Below are 7,012 nucleotides of genomic sequence, written 5' to 3'. Positions count from 1 at the left end.
ACTAGGTATATATCCAGAAGACCAAAAATCACATTATAACAAAGATATTTGTACCAGAATATTTATTGCAGCCCAATTCATCATTGCTAAGTTATGGAAGAAGCCCAAGTGCCCATCAACCCCTGAATGGATCAATAAATTGTGGTATATTTACACCATGGAATATTATGCAACCTTAAAGAAAGATGGAGACTTTACCCCTCTCATGTTTACATGGATGGAACTGTAACATATTCTTCTTAGCAAAGTGTCTCAAGAATGGAAGAAAAAGTATCCAATGTACTCAACCCTACTATGAAACCAATTTATAGCTTTCTTATGAAAGCTATAACCCAATTATAGCCCAAGAAGAAGGGGAAAGGGGAGAGGGAGGGGAGAGGAGGGAGAAGGATGGGTGGAGGGAGGGTAATTGATGGGACCACACCTACAGTTCATCTTACAAGGAAAGGTACATGTGAAATTTATAAATGTAGAATATAAATGTCTTAACACAATAACTAAGAAAATGCTGTGAAGGCTATGTTAACCAGTTTGATGAAAACATTTCAAATTGTATATAAAACCAGCACATTGTACCCCATGACTGCATTAATGTACACAGCTATGATTTAATAAAAAAAAAAGTGGTATCCTAAAATTTCTTTATGAGTTGAAATAGATTTTAATTTCTAATAGATTTTAGTTTATATACTTAATTACTAACTTTGGTATATGTAGAAGTGTGTAATTAGCATATCTCCCTCAATAGTAATTTTGTTATTATATAATGTCCTTCTTTATCCTGATTAGAGCTGTTATCTTTGCATTTGAGTTTCTCCGATATTTACAGTACCACTCTTGCTTTATTTTGTTTGCATTTAGTACGTGTATCTCTGCTCATCTCTTTGTTATGATGTGTTTTCTGTAAAGGTGGTATATAGCTGTGTTTTTTTTTTTTACTTCAGTTTGATAGTCTCCTTGCAAAGTGAGATTTCAGTCAATTAACACTTAGTGTAATGACAGATAAAATTTCAGTGCTGCTACAGCAGTTTAAAACAAGAATTTATTCCAACATAATTGACATATTAGGGAAAAATCTGAGCATAAAACAAATTTTATGTCTCCTTATAAATCATTTCATCTCAAGACACACTAGGCAAAGGCAGAAAACTGCGTGGCCAGATGAAAACACATGGTACTTAATACACAAAATGCACACACACTCACACCTGACCCTTAAGTCCACAGTGTGTGTCAGCCTATATGGTTCTATTCTTCTATGCTTTTGAATTTATGAACTTTCCCAGTGAAACTAACAACACGTTTAATCAACAGCTCAAACATATCTAAGCATCTGAGTTCAAAAAACTGCAAGCAGGGAAAGTAAATGTAAGGCTCTAAGTATTGATTAGAATCTTGAACTAAAGCGTTTTGAAAGAATGAAAGAAACAAGAGAATATGGGATATCTCCAGAGCAACAAACATAAAGGAATCCACATTGTGAATCACTAGAGACAACTCTACAAAAATAAATGTCTATGCCTGGAACAACTTCAAGTGCTATGAAGTCAGTAAGAACTAAAGACATACAAGTAATTGAAATACTGTCGAACGTGTGAATACAAGACCAAGTAGTGCAAAGATCAGAAACAACCTTTCTCACAATCCTTGATTCACCCTCAAGGAGAAAACACTGTCTATATACAAAGACTGTACCGAATGTTTGATTGCACCAAATCCTGCAAAATTGGCTCCTTGCCGCTGGTTTGGTGGTTTCAAACACCACTATGACTCTTAAAACCTTCTTGTTAGAAAAGCTATGAACACGAATGAGAAAAACACAGAGTTTTTCCAGCAATGATATGGAAGATAATTGAAGGAGAAATCTATGCATTAAATCAAATTTTAAATATTTATGAAACAGGTGTTTATGATAAACATATGCCTACCAGGCCCTGCCTCTCAAAGGAAAAACAAACAAACATGTCCTGGAATTTAAGTACATAAAGATTACAAATTTTGATAACCCTCCTTTCACCACCTCCTATAACACACAAAGTATAACCATTCCGACTCTTCATCTGCACACTTTTTCAAGGTAAATCGGTGTATGTATTGCTTTATTAATATATTATTTTTAACTGGTTAACCTATATAAAAATGTCCCACTGTTTTTATCTGGTGTCCATCTTTTCTAATATGCCACTGACTAGGTTTTTGAAGGTTGTATTTCTAACTCCATTTTCCCCATACACTCTGCCATTTTTTAATTGCTTGATTTTGCAGAAGGCAGCCATTTTTGAGGAATGGACATGCTGAGTCATGGTAGAAGTGGCTGCCTTTTACTTTGCCTTTCTTGCTTTTGCTTTCACCTTATTTTTTTTTTCTGATTAAATTGTTATAATTCATTTCATTTTTTTTACTCATGTTAATTGGTATGTTCTATATTTTTCTAGTTTTTAATGGTCATAATAATGATATTCTTCATCATACGTATTTTCTTTCTTAGCTCTTTGCTACTGTTCGAAAGTCAGGAGATAGCTCTTTCTCCAACTGAGATGCTCTAGATTTTTGCTGTTTCCTGCTTTCCCACCCCTACCCAGAGCCACACCCAAACATAGACACACATGTACACATACAGACAAACTAAACACACCAATGAGTTATACTCTGTTTCTCCTTCATTTGCATGCTCCAGATAAAACTGTTTCAATACTTCCACTTTTTCCCTCTCTAATCCACCTTAACTCTTTAGTTTTCCTCTAATAATTTTTAATATTTTAAAAGGCTCTAAGGCTTTAATATTTTAAAAGGCTCTCAAGGCTCTAAGATGATATTGAATCCCAATATATCACTTCAGTTTCAAGACCACATATTTAACAATTGTGTTACCAGTGGGGTATTATTACCCATATAGATATGGCCATGTGGTTATTTATAACCATCTTATACTGCAGGCTGTCTCTTCTGTTTTCCTTATGGTTTAAATACATAGTTTTCTCAGTTATTTTCTTCTAATGCAGGATATAATCCATGATCTCCTAATTGGAAATATCTTCTTTCAGTCTGACAAATAAATATCTTTATGAGTGAGGGGGAACAGGATTTCTGGCATGTGGTCTTTTTACTTTCAAGATATTATTCCATGTTCTTCTTTCCTTGTACAGATGAGTTCATTGACAGATTCTTTTTCTTTTGTAATATTTTGTTTTCTTCTTCTCAGACTGGATGCTTATGAGGATCTCTCTTTGAACATTTTATGATGAAATTCTAAGGGGTATGCATTTTCACATCAATTATACTTGAATGTCAGTAAGTTTTCTTGGGTCCATATCTCAAGCAGTTCTATTATTAATTTAATAATTTCCTCTCTACTATCCATTGTTTTTTTCCTTCTCCTTCTGGAATTCTACTTATTCATATATTCTTCTAAATGTCTTATAATTTTCATAAATGTACTTATAAAATGTGCAGGTTGAGATGTTTCTTTTATTTGATCTTCCAAACCACTAATTGTCAATTCATTAAGATATGCTTAATTAGGATGTAACTGATAAATATAGTTTCTTAACATAATTGCAATGTATTTCTTGGTCACATAAAGTGCAAGTAGTAAGGGTTATGGACAGTATATGTAACTCAATCAACCCAGTCTTTGGAAACTTGTTATCTTCAATATAGGGCTTCTTAGGTCATCTTGGGCAATTATATCCAGTCAGCAAATGGGAGGGAGTAGAGGAGGATCAACAGTGGAAGTTTATTAGTTAGCTCTGGAATGGGTGCACATTACTTCTTTTCATAGTCCATTAGCAAGAACTCAATGGCATGGGCATTCATAACTGCAAGGGAAGCTGGGAAAGTAAATATCAACATTCCTGGGGGGTCGGGGGAGCCATGTTTGTGAAGCACATATCTGTTTGTCACATTCACCAAAGACTACCACTCCTTTATTCTTCTGGCATTCATGTGTATTGTTTTGTAAAAAAAAATATTTTTCTTTCATTTTTTGTTTCTTTTTGGCTGGTGATTTGTATTGGATGGTTAGTTTGTTTTAGCTCCAGAAATACTTCTTTACAAGTACTTGACTCTCCTTGAGAACTCTATTTATTTCAAAGTATTTTTCCATCTCCTCTAGGACCTTAATTTTGGTTAGCATGTGTTTTGTTTGTTTTACGAATCTTTCTCTCCTGGCTACTGGACCCCTTTAGATGTTCTTGATTTTATTTCATTTATCTGTTCAGTGGCACTCAGGGATAGTTGTAGAGTACCACAGGATTATAACTATACAAATATTAGAAGGTAAAGAGAGCTTTCTCATGGCCTACCAGTGATATCTAAGTCCTTCATAAAGCATGAGATATTCTCATCCAGTCTAAAGATTATCAAATATTCTCTCTTTTAATAAAAAAAAAAATTGTTTTCTCCCATTGGAAATCAGTAAGCACCAGGGCCACCAATGTGTTAACTTTCCACTGGGTTTCCACTAGACTCTATGGGCCAAGCTCTCTACAGGGTTCAGTGACAAACAATCTACCTTAAAGCTCCTCTGGAGGTTATTGGGTACTAAAGAAGGAGAAACAAAGACTTTCTTTCCACTCAGCCCTTTCATGGATCCTCCATTCATCTCAGGAGACACAAATAGTTGTGTTAGAGTAGGTAGTAGACCTAAATACTCTAGTACTACTCTAGTAGTAGGAATGTAGGTAGTAGAAGAGAAAAGCACTCAAGTCAGGTTACTGAATTCCCAGAACTATGGTTTTGAATCTGTCACTTAAGAAGACATTCTTTTCCAAGAGAAAAATTTCAGTACTGAGTTTTTAAATTCTATCTACTTATTCCTTATTGCTTAATAAAAAAAAATGAGCACAACAAAGAAAGCTAAGATTCTATGATATTTTAAAAGAAATTTGACTGCATCCACCCCAAGTATATATACCAACATAAACCTAATTATTGGTGAATCAGAATCCCATTGTATGTACTGTGGTAAACAAGTATGAGTCCACTGTAATTGGCATTAACTCCATGAACAGGACCTATGCCTTTTTTCCTTTTTCTAAACACCGTAAGTACATTAAACAAGTCTCTTGAAATTGTATTTCTACCAGCAGCTCTAAAACAAGAAATAAACCAAACCAAATAAAATGTTTGACTTATAGATTTTAAATATTGTCACATCAAACTGGAGATTTTACTCTAAATATGAAATATAAAATAAAGTTCTATGAACAATAGTATTCATTGACCTTATATTAGATTTTAGTAACCAGCACTTCCTAGATCTACTTGCATTGATTACTTTCTAAAATAAACACGAATAAAAATGGCCTTTGCTGTTCTTATAATTTAAACAATCACTTATTATAGTTAAAATGCTAGAAAATATCTGCTCTGAAACAAAGCAAATGCTTAGGACTAAAAGAAGTATTATTTTTACTTGAACAACTGTTATCCTTTCATCCTCTCACAAGTTACTCTTACTTTCAAACCAAGGTTTGATAATTTGGAAGAAAAGCTACAATGAAGGGAATTCTAAGAAACTACCTCTATTTACCACTATTCAAAACTTCACTTTTGAAGGCCAAATGACAACTGCATTTATTATTCAATGAATTTTTAATTTCTAACAATGAGTCCAAATTTTATAACAGGGAGGCCACTTATTTTTTCCAGAATGCTTATAATGGAATTACCTCTTGAATTACACTGCTATTATTCAATGATACTAAAATGCACAAGTTACTAATGTAAGTGCTAATTTGCACAAAGTACCACTGCACTTGGCAATGATGAAAATATAAATAATAGGCTCGGCGCCTATAGCTCAACCAGCTAAGGCGCCAGCCACGTACACCTAAGGTGGCGGGTTCGAATCCCCAGCCCGGACCCGCCAAACAACAATGACGGCTGCAACCAAAAAATAGCCAGGCGTTGTGGCGGGCGCCTGTGGTCCCAGCTACTTGGGAGGCGGAGGCAGGAGACTCGCTTGAGCCCAGGAGCTGGAGGTTGCTGTGAGCTGTAATGCCACGGCACTCTGCCCAGGGGGACAGCTTGAGGCTCTGTCTCAAAAAAAAAAAAAAAAAAAAAAAAAGAAAATATAAATAATAAATTATACTTTTCAGAACCCCATTTGAATTTGAAATATGTTCAATGTCATTCTTTGCTCTGAATAGAAGGAACTGCCTGTAGTCAAATGGGTAAAAATATGACTGCCTATACCTTATATGTTTCCTAAGAGAATTTTATGTACAAAAAATTTAGTTACCTGTATTATGAGGATTATTTTTTGTGAATTCTGTTCCTTAAAAAATTAATTTAAGGAGGATTCTGGGAAGATGGCAGAGTAGGAATAACAAGAAATCTACAATCTTCCCACCTACATCACTGCAGATCTGTCTCATATATCTATTTTGGAATTCTGCAGTCTATCAAAGGCTTACAACTTCCCAATGAAAGATTGTACATGGATGGCTGTTAGTTTTCATCCATTTCAGCTCTTAGCACAAGAGCAGCTACCCATCCCCCGCATGGAGTTCCTTAGCTAGCAGCCATGCACATGTTTCTGGAGTAGCTTGAATAGAACTTACAGGAACAACTATGGGCATAAGGACCTTATCCCCCACATATCAGGATTTGTGCTCTTATCACTAATTGCTGTTTTTGATCTCAGAGGTGTAAAGAAGCAGGTTCAACACTGAGTTTAAAATGGTCATAAAAAGAAATAGTACAGTGTGGTTCATTCAAAAGTAAAATAAATGAATGAACTAAAACTGTCCCTGAAAAAGAAAGATGGCAAATCTACTACACAAAGACTTTAAAACAACTGCCTCCAAGATGCTCAAAGAACTAAAGGAAGATGTGGCAAAAGTCAAAAACACGGTGTATGAACAAAATGGAAATACCTGCAAAGAGACAGAAAACCTAAAAAGATAGCAAAAAGAAATTCTGTAGATGAAAAGTACAGTAACTGAAGCAAAACGTTCACTAAGGGGTTCAAAGGCAGATTTGAGAAGGCAGAAGAAAGAATCCGTGA

The sequence above is a fragment of the Otolemur garnettii genome, unplaced genomic scaffold (assembly GCF_000181295.1).
Source record: "Otolemur garnettii isolate 467f Iridium unplaced genomic scaffold, OtoGar3 scaffold00002, whole genome shotgun sequence".
Classification (NCBI taxonomy): domain Eukaryota; kingdom Metazoa; phylum Chordata; class Mammalia; order Primates; family Galagidae; genus Otolemur; species Otolemur garnettii.
The sequence above is the reverse complement of the archived record's forward strand: the minus strand, read 5'-3'. Positions refer to the sequence as shown.